The sequence below is a fragment of the Phyllobates terribilis genome, unplaced genomic scaffold (genome assembly GCF_046119375.1).
Source record: "Phyllobates terribilis strain yellow unplaced genomic scaffold, ASM4611937v1 Scaffold_3__8_contigs__length_932513732, whole genome shotgun sequence".
Lineage (NCBI taxonomy): Eukaryota > Metazoa > Chordata > Amphibia > Anura > Dendrobatidae > Phyllobates > Phyllobates terribilis.
This window is the reverse complement of record NW_027362763.1, coordinates 356,267,077-356,280,230: the sequence shown is the minus strand read 5'-3', so window position 1 is coordinate 356,280,230 and position 13,154 is coordinate 356,267,077. Positions and strand designations below refer to the sequence as shown.

The 13,154-nt window shown below is 39.9% G+C and overlaps 2 protein-coding genes across 2 annotated transcripts in view; both read left to right on the top strand.

Moving 5' to 3' along the window:
- The window catches only part of LOC141259379 (testis development-related protein-like), a 191,602-nt gene that overhangs the window by 22,029 nt on the left and 156,419 nt on the right, over nt 1-13,154 (top strand). The gene's annotated exons all lie outside the window — the stretch shown is intronic.
- Nucleotides 1-13,154, top strand: part of B3GNT7 (UDP-GlcNAc:betaGal beta-1,3-N-acetylglucosaminyltransferase 7) — a 37,696-nt gene that overhangs the window by 22,050 nt on the left and 2,492 nt on the right. The window lies entirely within an intron of this gene.

Sequence of the window (13,154 nt, the reverse complement as noted above, 5' to 3'; positions counted from 1 at the left end):
CAGGAGCATAGCAGGAAAGCTCAGCAGGATTGAGTGTGGCTGAACCCCTGCCTGGGAAGGCTCTGCACCTGTCAGGCTCTGAGCGGCCTGGCGCAGCCTTTGCCCATGGCAACCGTTGTTTAAGGACTCGTGTTAACCCGACTGCGAACCGGAGGACTTTTCTGTTTACCCGTGAGCTGCTGAATAAAGCTGTTTATGTTGGACTTGCTTGGGTCACTGCCTCAGTTACTGCACGGTGTGAACACCGCCGCCTTACAATTAGTATGCTAAATTCATATTTTTGTCTTTTATATGCACCTGAGGATACATTCTGTGTATGTTATTTCAACAGAGATGGGATATGCCCAGCTGATATATACCTGTGGTGTCGTTTATTTCCTAGGATAACGTTGAGATATTACATTGAGAATTCAACTTGTCACATCCAAATTTCCATGACAGGTGCCCCTGGCTGAGAGAATTTTAAAGGGAATCTGTCAGCAGGTTTTTGCTATCTCATGTGAGAGCAGCATCATGTAGGAATAGAGACCCTGAATCTAACAATGTGTCATTTAGTTTACTGGGTGCAGCAGTTGTGACACAGTTTTTAGATGTAGCAAGGCTCTGTATGGATATTGTCTATTGACAGTGAGCTGCTTATCAGAGAAGGGGACGTTATCAGTCTAACAAGCGCGTGAGACCTAGTCCTGGCAGTGATAATATCCAGGTGATAAAACCTTCACTGTAAGTAAACAACACACAGCCTGTTAAGTGACTCATCCCTGAAATCTTTCTCTTGACCCCCTACCTCATGCTGCCTTCAGATTACATAACAAAACCTGTTGACAGATTCCCTTGCAACAATGTGGATATTAACATGTAAGAAGAACCAATTGTATCCATAGACATGAAAAAAAATAATGTAACAATTTATTGATAGCCTAAGTTTTCCTTTTACACTATGTTCGCACGATGAGCTTTTGCTGTCTTTTTGGCACTGCATATTTTCGCTCAGCAAAAACTACAGTATTTCCATCATGGATGTGATGTATAGAAATCTCATGCCCACTATGCTTTTATTTATCTTTTTTTTTTTTTTTTTTTTTTTTTTTAATTCTGTGTAAACTGACCTCTTGCATCTTTAGTTTGTTTCCACTATGGAAATCAGACCAAAAGGAGAACGTGTGCAGCCACACACACGCCAGCAGCATTCATACAGTGATCGCTCTGGGAGGGGCCCAATATGCAAATGATGAGGCATAATGGTGCACCAAACTCTCGTCCACGCTAAGGCTGCGTCACAGCCTCCTTATTGGCATATGAATTGTTATCTTCTCGGGCACTGTTCTGGTAGCAGGAATAGTGCCAGTATGGTTGTTAATAGGGGCTCAGTCCCCTAAAACACCATATAACCCATTTAAAATGCATTTTGGGGGTGACACTCTTTAAGTGGAGGTATATTTTTATGGTGTGCTTTCTTTTTTTTTTTTCTTTTTTTTTTTTTTTAATATGGCAAAATATTTGATTACATCCTTTACTTTCATGCCATGGGGCCCTTGGTAGATATTACTTGATGACTTTTGATTGTTTTCTTTTCTCTTATGAAATCCTATTACTTTCACATGGTCTTGTCCTCAGCAGCACTCACCTGATGGTGCGATCAGTGCTATGTGCAACCCTTGTGAATGAGGGCATGCAATAAAACCAACATTCCTTGACTGACACTAAGGCTCTCCCACTATCTGTAATCAGTGATCATATGTGGCCATAAACTTTCATGCTGGGATCACACCTCATGCTATCCCTTCAGTAGGTTCAAACCAGTTGGGGTCAATACCAGACCTACAGTTCAGTGACAAGGCAGCACATGATGCATATACACCCCAGTTTTTTCAAGTAACCCGGTGAACTTCTTTGACATTGTCACTCAAGGCCTTTTAAGGCCGACTCAGACAGCTACAAGTGCTTCTCACAAAACTAGAATATCAAAAGTTAATTTATTTCAGTTCTTCAATACAAAAAGTGAAACTCATATTATAGAGTCATTACAAACAGAATGATCTATTTCAAGTGTTTATTTCTGTTAATGTTGATGATTTTGGCTTACAGCCAATGAAAACACAAAAGTCATTATCTCAGTAAATTAGAATAATTATCAAAAAACACCTGCAAAGGCTTCCTAAGCGTTTAAAAAAAGGTCCCTTAGTCTGTTTCAGTAGGCTCCACAATCATGGGGGAAGAATGCTGACTTGACAGATGTCCAGCAGGCTGTCATTGACACACGCCACAAAAGGTAATTGCTAAAGAAGCTGGCTGTTCAGTGTACTGTATCCAAGCATACTAATGGAAAGTTGAGTGGAAGGAAAAAGTGTGGTATAAAAAGGTGCACAAGCAACCGGGATAACCGCAGCCTTGAAAGGATTAAGAAAAGGGCATTCAAAAATTTGTGGGAGATTTACAAGGAGTGGACTGCTGCTGGAGTCATTGCTTCAAGAGCCACCACACACAGACGTATCCAGCACATGGGCTATAAGTGTCGCATTCCTTGTGTGAAGCCACTCATGACCAATAGACGACGCCAGAAGCGTCTTACCTGGGCCAAGGAGAAAAAGACCTGGACTGTTGCTCAGTGGTCCAAGGTGTTGTTTTCAGATGAAACTAAATTTTGCATTTAATTTGGAAATCAAGGTCCCAGAGTCTGGAGGAAGAGTGGAGAGTCACACAATCCAAGCTGCTTGAGGACTTGTGTGAAGATTCCACAATCAGTGATGGTTTGGGGAGCCATGTCATCTGCTGGTGTAGGTCCACTGTGTTTTATCAAGACCAAAGTCAGCACCGCCGTCTACCAAGAAATTTTAGAGCACTTCATGCTTCCCTCTGCCGACAAGCTTTTTGGAGATGGAAATTTCATTCTCCAGCAGGACTTGGCACCTGTCCACACTGCCAAAAGTACCAATACCTGGTTTAAAAACAACAGTATCACTGTGCTTGATTGGTCAGCAAACTCGCCTCACCTTAACCTTTGTCAAGAGGAAGATGAGACACCAGACCCAACAATGCAGACGAGCGGAAGACTGCTATCAAAGCAACCTGGGCTTCCATAACACCTCAGCAGTGCCGCAGGCTGTTTGCCTCCATGCCACGCCGCATTGATGCAGTAATTGATGCAAAAGGAGCCCCAACCAAGTATTGAGTGCATTTACTGAACATACATTTCAGTAGGCCAACATTTGTCAAGCTGTTATAAAGTATTCTAATTTACTGAGATAATGACTTTTGTGTTTTCATTGGTTGTAAGCCATAATCATCAACATTAACAGAAATAAACACTTGAAATAGATCACTGTTTGTAATGACTCTATATAATATAGAGTTTCACTTTTTGTATTGAAGAACTGAAATAAATTAACTTTTTGATATTCTAATTTTGTGAGAAGCACCGGTATCTGGCCCAGTGTGCCATGTAACAGGAGTGCAGTCATTTTCCTTCTTCGTGTCCCCTTTTCTTGTCTACATCTATCAAGTAGCATTTCTTCCAAATTACAACATGAAGTATAGTCTTCTAATAGACCTCACTGTTGTGGTCACAGACAGAAATACCGGTCAGGTCAGGGTATGAAGATGCCACCAATGAAGCCAGCATTGCAGATAGAAGATGGCTCTTAGAATATTTAAAGAACCTGTTGGGCATGTCACGCGGACCAAAGCATGAGCAGCACAATTACTGCTTTCCTTGTTTTAGTAGGCTGTGTTTTGCTAAGCTTGGTGGTAGGTGGAGGGAAGTTGTGGTATCTTGGAGATAATATAGCTCTAAAAAAAAAAAGTGAGCAGCTCCCTCTGGCTTCTCCCTGCTCCTTTCTTCATGGTTGAAAGGTATCTTTTCCCTTGTGTATAGAGAGATACCTGTTAATCATACTGAGTGAGACAGGGAAACAATTCTTTCTGTACCTATCTTGTATGTTTGTTTTTTTTTTTTTTTTTTTTTTTTTAAGGCATGCTTTCTCTGAAATGCCACAGTTTACTTTCACAAGAATGCCTGATTGTATTTCTTTCTGCATGAAACAGCTAACAGGTTCCCTTTAGGTAACATAGACATAATGTTAGGCTTTTTTGTCCAATATATGTATTAATGTCCATATAAAATATTAAATACTAGATCTGTTCCCATTAAAATGTAATCCTTAGCTTTATTGCTTTTTATACTAAATGTTGCATTTCCATAAAAAATTTAGCCTGGAAGATAAGGTAGGATTATTGATATGTAATTAGTGAGGCACATGTTAATGTAAGTTTATAAGTGTAAGGTTATCTCCCTTAGGTTACTTCATGTACACCGAAAATGTATATCTTTTGTACCGTGTTAGCCAGTAGATAGAAAAATATTAAGATTTGAGAGTCCTCAGTGGTTGATACCTTTTTAATGGCTAACTGAAAAGATGATAACAAATTGCAAGCTTTCAAGACTACTCGGGTCTCTTCATCAGGCATAGTATAGCATGAAATCTGAAGTCACACATTTATACACAATAGGACGCAAAAATAATGCAATAGATGAGACAAGTGACATGAAGCATAACTTTGAGTATGGGAAAGGGATAAACAAATGTGGCCGTAAATATTGGAGCAGTTCATAGATAAGGAGTGTGAAAGTTTTTTATGTAATTGAGGTCTGGTCGAGTTTTTGATGAGAATTCATCCTTGTTCTAAGCTTTTGCCCTGTCTCCCCAACATACAGACCCCTAGCTGGACATTTGGTATAAATAATTAAGTATACCACATTAGATGTGATGCAACTGAAAGTACCTGGGATCTTGTATTTCTGATCCCAGGTACTTTCAGCTGCATGAATTCTCATCGTCACACAATAAAATCTATTGCATTATTTCTGTGTCCTATTGTGTATAAATATGTGACTCTTCAGATTTCATGTTATACTATGCCTGATGAGACCTGAGTAGTCTCGAAAGCTTGCAATTTGTTACCATCTTTTCAGTTAGCCATTAAAAGGTATCAACCACTGAGGACTCTCAAATATTAATATTTTTCATGCACAGCAGGATTCAAACATATGGCATGAAATTTTGGTTGTGAAATCAGCACAGAAATTCTGGAAAAAATGTGCAGTACAATATGTTGGGGTATACAACAACTGCAGGCATATTCTGGGGAAGAACATGTTAAAGAGGTATTCTCAAGTTTGGAAGTTATCCCCTGATAACTGGGGATTTGATGGGATCCCCACGGTTCCCAAGAACCTGAAGAGTGCCATGTGAAGATTCAACCACTAAACCCTGGCTAAGCATGCAATGTTACATTCCAGGAGAGGAAAGTTAACTGCTAACATCCCAGCCAGATCTGTGCATTACGTCAAATCCCTTGCTTTATCTGCAACCAAATCTACATGTAAATAAATGGTTAAATATATGCTGCAATAATTTTTTTTTTTTAACATTATAATTTTACTCCACTAAGATTTAGTTTTCAATGGTTTGAAAATGTACCACCAGTACTACTTAGGCAGACCTGTTTTGGTCACACTGGCAAACTGTTCCTTTCCTCCCATCTATATTGCCAACACCTATTAATGCAGGTTGAGCAGAAAATGTGGCTGCTGGTAATTTGGAAAACTGATTTCTTCTGTAGGAGAGATTGGGCTCCTTAGTCCCATACTGACAACTACACATTCTGCTTAGGACAGAAAAGTCTGATGTAATGTACAGCCTGCACTGCCCGTAGTAGCCCTGCTGTACTGGGAGAGAACATTTGCTGATAAACTACTACTGTAAGAAAGTTCTCTTTTCCAGTGCAGGACTGGTAGGGGAGGCTGTGAATAGCACTCTGTCACTAGAGGATGTGGCTGCCGGTGTTCTGCAGAAACCTCTGTGCAGCAAAAAGCCTTACTAAACAAAAGCCACTACACAAAGACCAAAATTACCACCATATAGTGAGGGGTATAATTTCAGCACAGTCACTCTGCAGATGACTTAAGAAAATATACTAAAGGGGTTGTCTCAAGATGAATCTTCAGGAGTGCACCACTCATGGATCCCTGGTGGTTGTGCACTCCTGTTCAGACTACCTGCATAGTCATGAAACCTTTCTGAACTGTGTTCTTTCCCAGGCTGCTAGCGGAGATAGCTTTCCAGTTTGATTTTATGCTTTGCAGATTTACCCATTTATGAACTTGAGACCACCACTTTTAAATTCTGTGACTCAGAATTTACATTTTAATTTTCCCTTTATTTCTTTCAACCCAAACCTCCATGACTAATTCTGATGACTGTGATTTTGCAGATACCAAGACATCATTGGCCCCTTGCTTTTCCATTGCAGTCCCTACACCAACTGCACATTCAGCTGCCCCTTTAACAGCACCATCCTATGCTACACATGGTAATAGTGCCCCCTTTTGTGCCCCACATGGTAGTTTTGTCTTTTGTACCCGCCAACTCAGTAATGGTACCCCTTTTGTCTTCTCACTAACAGTGCTCCCTTTATGTACACACGTAGTAATGGTATCCCAATATAGTAATTATGACTGCACACACAGTAATAATGCCCCTTAAGTGCCAACCTCACATCAATAGCGTCCCCTTACAGTAAAAATTACCACTTTGTACCACCACACAGAAAGTGCCGCTGAAAGGAGGTGCCTTCTCCTGCTTGCTAGGTGCTGTGCCATTCAATTACTATGGTGATGCACCTCTACAATGTATCTGCACTGGGGTCTGAGCCCACTCTGACACCGCTCTCCTTCTTCTGCCCCTGCCACTAGGAAAACTGCTTATATGCATTCTTGGCAACAGGTTTGTTGTACGTAGGCTTTTCTGAAGAGGAGGATTTTTGGGTTGATATTGAAGGTTTTCAAAGTTGGGGTGAGTCTGGTCATTTGGGGTATAAAAGAGCAAGGGAGACGCACAGAAGAAATCCTGGTGACTGGTTTTTTTTTTTTGGGGTTCCTTCAAGCATCAGTTTTTCACTGCTAGCACTCGTATCTGCGATGGCCTATGGGACAGTTTACATGTCTATTTATTTATTTATTTCCCTAGACCGAGTGGTCTGCATAAAAGCATTTAGACTTGGCTGTTATTGATCCATTTGTAGGTTTAAACTTGCCAATGCAAGTCTATGGGCCTGCTAAACAAATCAGATTGCACTTGGTTGCCATTTGTATGCTGGAAAAATATTAAAATATGGGAGCCCTCAGTACAATCATCTTGTCTCCCTGATGAAAAAATGTAAAGCCTGTCCATTTGTAATGACCACGGACAAGATATACAGTACAGACCAAAAGTTTGGACACACCTGATCATTTAAAGATTTTTCTGTATTTTCATGACTATGAAAATTGTACATTCACACTGAAGGCATCAAAACTATGAATTAACACATGTGGAATTATATACTTAACAAAAAAGTGTGAAACAACGGAAAATATGTCTTATATTCTAGGTTCTTCAAAGTAGCCACCTTTTGCTTTGATGACTGCTTTGCACACTCTTGGCATTCTCTTGATGAGCTTCAAGAGGTAGTCACCGGAAATGGTTTTCACTTCACAGGTGTGCCCTGTCAGGTTTAATAAGTGGGATTTCTTGCCTTATAAATGGGGTTGGGACCATCAGTTGTGTTGTGCAGAAGTCAGGTGGATACACAGCTGATAGTCCTACTGAATAGACTGTTAGCTGTTTTTTTCTTGCCATAATACAAATTCTAAGGCTGAGTTCACACGATGCGTTTTTCGTGCGTTTCCGCGGCGTTTTTGCAGTTGCGTAAACGCCGCGGAAAAGCATGAAAAACGCATGGTAGAAGGGCAGCAATGTTCCCCAATGGAAATCCGCATGTACTGTGCCCATGATGCGGATTTTTCCGCAGCGTAAACGCTGCGGTCAAAAATCCGCAGCATGTCAATTAATTTTGCGGAAACGCTGCTCTTTTGCCGCCATTGACTTGCATTAGACCGCATGGAATCCGCATCACTGTATATGTTGATGCGCTTTTCATGCGGTCTAATGTGCGGATGGTACCCGGGTGTGGATGAGAGGACTCTCATCCAGACCCAGGTACCATTAAAAAAAAAAGAATAAAATAAAAAATACATATTATTCTCACCTTCTGACGGCCCGCGCTGCGTCCTGCTGGCTTCCCGGGCACTTCGCGGTTGAATGAAGGACCTTCGCTGACGTCAGAGTCATGTGACGGGTCACGTGACGCTGACGTCGGAAGGTCCTACAGTCTTCACTGCCGGCAGCCGGGACCGATGAAGCAGGACACTGGGGGCCATCAGAGGGTAACGTATAGATTTATTTTTTATTTTTTGACATCACACACTATATAAATCCATGCCGGTTGCATGGATTTATATAGTGTGAAGTTGACAAGCACTTTCCAAGTGATGCTAAAATCGCTTGGGAAGCGCTTGTCAACCCGCATGCGGAAATGAAAGTGAAGACCGCTTCATTTCCGCATGTCCCTGGCAGGAAACCGCATGTACAATCCGCATGCGTTTTTTCCTGCCAGAGAGATGCAGAAACGCTCAGGAAAAAATCCTGAGCATTTCTGCATCGTGTGCACATACCCTAAGTAAAGAAAAACGAGTGGCCATCAGTTTTTTATGTCCTGCGATCAGCTGGCAGCCAGGAAGGAGCGCAGCAACACACGCAGGGCCATCGGAAGGTAAGTATAGGTTTATTTTTTTATTTTTAACCATTCTCTCTTGTCACACTATATAAATCCATGCTGTTTGCATGGATTTATATAGTGTGACCTAGTTGTCAAGCACTTTCTAAGTGATGCTAAAATTGCTTGGAAAGCGCTTGTCAATCCGCATGCGGAAACGCATGTGAATCCGCATGTATTTCGCAGGAAAAACGCATGTACAATCCGCATGCGTTTTTTCTGCCAGGAAGATGCAGAAATTTTCTGTTTCATTTCTGCATCGTGGGCACATAGCCTTAACGTACAGTCCTTGGATCTGCTTATGAGTACAATGGAAAAATACTGACCAACATAATGCTGTTAAATGCCATACTGGTGCAAATGACAAATTATTCATTTGTACCATTTCCACAGCACTTTAAAATAGCTATATGGTCCTTCATGTCACGCTAAAGTAGCATAACTATTAAAAGGGCATTATGCATGTGTAACAAGAATGCATAAAGAAATAAACATATACTCATAATATCTCCAGTATGCCATTGCTATCATATAATTTGTCATCAGTGCTCACTGCTGGGTAAAAGATTCTAAGAACAGCTGCAAGGATGGGTGCCATAAACTATTGTGTTTATTACTATCCAATTACTGATAAAAAACTTTAACTATATAATATCTTTGATCTATACTGCCACATATTCCGATGTGTGTGTGTGTGTGTGATCTATTACAAATAACAGTAGGCACATTTATATAGAAAATGAGCACTTGTGACAGAATAGGAATTATGCAGTAATAACATTCCTTAGTAAAGAGAAATTTGATCTCTGGAACTTGACTCCTAAAGATTCATTGTTAGATCACACAGGTGCACTTGCTCGCAAACATTCACCTATATGACTGTCAACTATTTCTATTTACAATGGACATATCAAATGTCGTGTTTATTGCAAGAAACTAGCACAATATGTTCATGGAAAGTTATGCAAGAGTATATACCAGAGCAGACTGTATTAATAATTGCAAGTTACAGTGTTGTATTACTGCATATTGGACAATATTGTTAGAGGATGTGGTGCTAATCTTAAAGGGAACCTCTCAGCCCAAAAAAACAAAGTTTTTTTACCTGCAGACATAGAGGTAATCTGCAGGTAAATACTGTTTTAAACATGTTCGACAGTCTAGATCAGGGGTGGGAAACCTCAGGCCCGGGGGGCGTAAATTGCCTTTTTCCCAGCCCCTGGGCAGAATCTCGGGGACTGCAGTGCCCGGGCTGGCAGCTACGTTTTAACGGCTACCGGCCATTTCATTTCTACTTGCTCTGCGAGCACATGTGCAGTGAAAGATTACGTCCTCATGCTGGCCAGTCCCAGCATCAGGACGTACTTCGAGGGTGGAGTTAACGCGCAATGCACTCCCATCCCACACAAGAGGACGGCAGCGTTGTGTTGGATGAATATGCAGCAGCGTCTCCTGTGATGTCTGTGCCGCATCCCCCTCTCTCCTCCTGTGATGTCTGAAGACCCCCATGCCGGTCATAATGGTACTCCTATAAATCCATCCTGTTGCTGCGTTCGTAGGAGACTGTGATATTTTCTATATACAGCAATAGTATGGTATAGCTGTATGTAGCACAGATGATTGCAAGCTCAAGTCCACTGAGGGACTACAAAATACAGTAAAAAGTTTTAAAAAATATGGAAAAAAAAAAGTTTAAATCATCCACATTTTCCCCCATTAAAAATAAAGAAATACATAGGTAGTATCTCCATGTCCATAAAAAAAAGTTTGATCTATCAAAATATAAAATTAATTAATCTGATCAATCAGATGTGAAAAAAAATCTAAACACCAGAATTGTAATCTTTCAGCCGCCGCAACACCATAATTTGAGGCGATCAAAGCATTGTGTATCTACATGTACCCCAAAATAGTATCAATAAGAATGTTAGCTCAGTGCGCAAAAATCAAGCCCTCTCACAGCTTCATCGACCGAAAATTGTCATCATTACGGGTTTCAAGCGAATACTTAACTTTTTTTTTTCATAACTCAAATACAAAACATGCAAAGTGTGTTTTGTTTTTTTTTTGTTGTTTTTTTCACTCTAGTCCTACCATCCTGGAAAATAATATTGACAGGTAATTTTTACTATATAATGAGACTAGACAGCAAAAAAAATGTGATAATCTAAAACATAACTTTTAATATTGTTACATAAAATCAATAATTGCCACCCATAGAATGAGGCAGTTCTCTAAACCAGAATGATCATTACCAATAGCATGGTTAAGAGATACTGTCTCTATATGAACAAAGAAATTATTAAAACTTGAAATCTACCCTACAGTATGGCGACCAAGTTTAGAGGATAGAGTCTATATCCAGGGTGGAGCCAATAATCAGGGATCAATGCAACAGCCCTATAAAATCATCCCCTCCCTATTGTATAGAACTTGCTAGATAAATATATAAACCAATGTGAAGACATTTCTATTTGTCTACATTTGTCCCATAGACTACCAGTTAATTTAGTGCATAGGAACCCATAGTATTAGGAGAGAAATAGAAATTTAGCACAATATGCATGTCTGAGTGCAGACTCGACATATGTATTACAGTTCACACATGATTATACAGAAAAAATGGAATGCTCTCACCCATTCCTCCTGTTTTCCAGAGCGGGAGATTATTGTCCAAAGACTTCCTTCTGAACAAGATGAAGAGGCATAAGCTGGCCCTATTGATCCCTGTCGGCTCAAGCTTATACTAGCCCCACAGAACTCCCGCCCTGACAAGGGTAGTCCACAGCTAGCCCTGTATGGAGACCCTGCACTTTCCCTTTTTGCATGTGGGAGGATTCAGGAGGCCCCCATAAAAATTAGCTGGTTGGCTAGTTCAGCATACCTTTTGTGTAATGAAGGCCTATACTGTGAGTTGTTTTGTGTTCTTAACTGAATACTAAAGTTTAGCTTTCACATTGTCACAGATAATGTCTTTTGGGGGGCTCTTTTTAGATTCAAAATTCCTGTCCCTTCTTAGTTTTCAGCAAATGTCACCGGATCCACCAATCTAAATAGGTGATGTCAGAGCTGACCCTGCTCCCCCTCTCCTCACATTGACCTTTGCACACGCGCATTAGATGCTTCAATACAAAAGATAGATTCTGAGACTGTTCACTTTGGCTATCGACATGTGTAATTTCCTGAAACAGGAAATTCATCTAAAAAAAAAAAAAAAATGCCAGTGTGAAAATTACAAGATTTAAACTTTTTTATTTTTAATATAGATTTGTGATATGGTAAAAAATTGCCTATATATATATATATATATATATATATATATATATATATATATATATATATATATATATATATATATATATATATATATATATATATATATATATATATAATATAATTTGCTTGATTTAAAACAATTAGTTTTTTTTTTTTTTTTTCAGATGATGCCTTTAAATTTGGGAAGCAAAAAGTTTGTCAGCCCCCTCAAGTATTACTTGGGGAAACAAAATCCCTCAGTTCCCTCAAATGTATAGGGCTCCTTACAATATGTATGACCATTTTGAAACTGACACATGACTAGGGTCTGACCTTTCATCAGCAGCACAATCCCTTCTATACACAAAGTGCTAGGACACAAAATTCACCAAACCCACTAATCCACCCATGTAAAAGTCTGTACTAAAAATGTGTGCCGGATCCAGTTTATTCCATTAGTATACCAGAAAAAAAAGTGCTTCAACCCTGGTCTTTGAAAGGGGTATATATATTTTTTTTCTGGTTTGCTGATGAAATAAACCATGAATCATTGCTGAAGAACCCCTTGGATGCTGTCACACTTTTACCAAGGTATGTTGACCTTGACAGACTTCACCAAATATCTATATGCCAAGGAACGTTCCATCTGATAATCACTCAATGCTCAGCTATTCTACACATCTCTCTTTTTCTCTTTCTCTCTCTCTCATAGAGAGGTAGATATTAAAACTAACAAACTCAATGAATTGCACGTAGTTTATCTGTATGAATAGAATGTATTGGTGAGACTTCTCTTAAATAAGTTTCAATAAGTGTCAAACTCAAGTCTACACATGAGGATACTAGGGCTTTTCAGCGCAAGTATTCAAGTTGTGAGACCATACTTTGAATGTCGCACAAACAGTAGAGCAACCTGTCCCAAAGTATTCTGTCTTATATCTGCTGCACCTTCTTCTTAATAAATGCCCCCTCCTTACCCTGGTCATATATTTTACACATCTCTACATAGGTATTCCTGTTTTATACAAATATGAGTGTCCCTCTGCCAGATTGCTTACAAAGCTCAGTTTGATTTCCATGTTCTATTCCCTTCCCGTTACCCAGCATTTTACTGCTCATGAAGTAGAAAGACGTCTTTCATTGCAAAGCCCCATTTAATTGCTTCGAAACTGAAGAGGCTTCTCTGTAATGTAAACGTGCCAGGTAGGGTGTGTAAGAGGCGTTCTGATGGTGATCCGAATCAC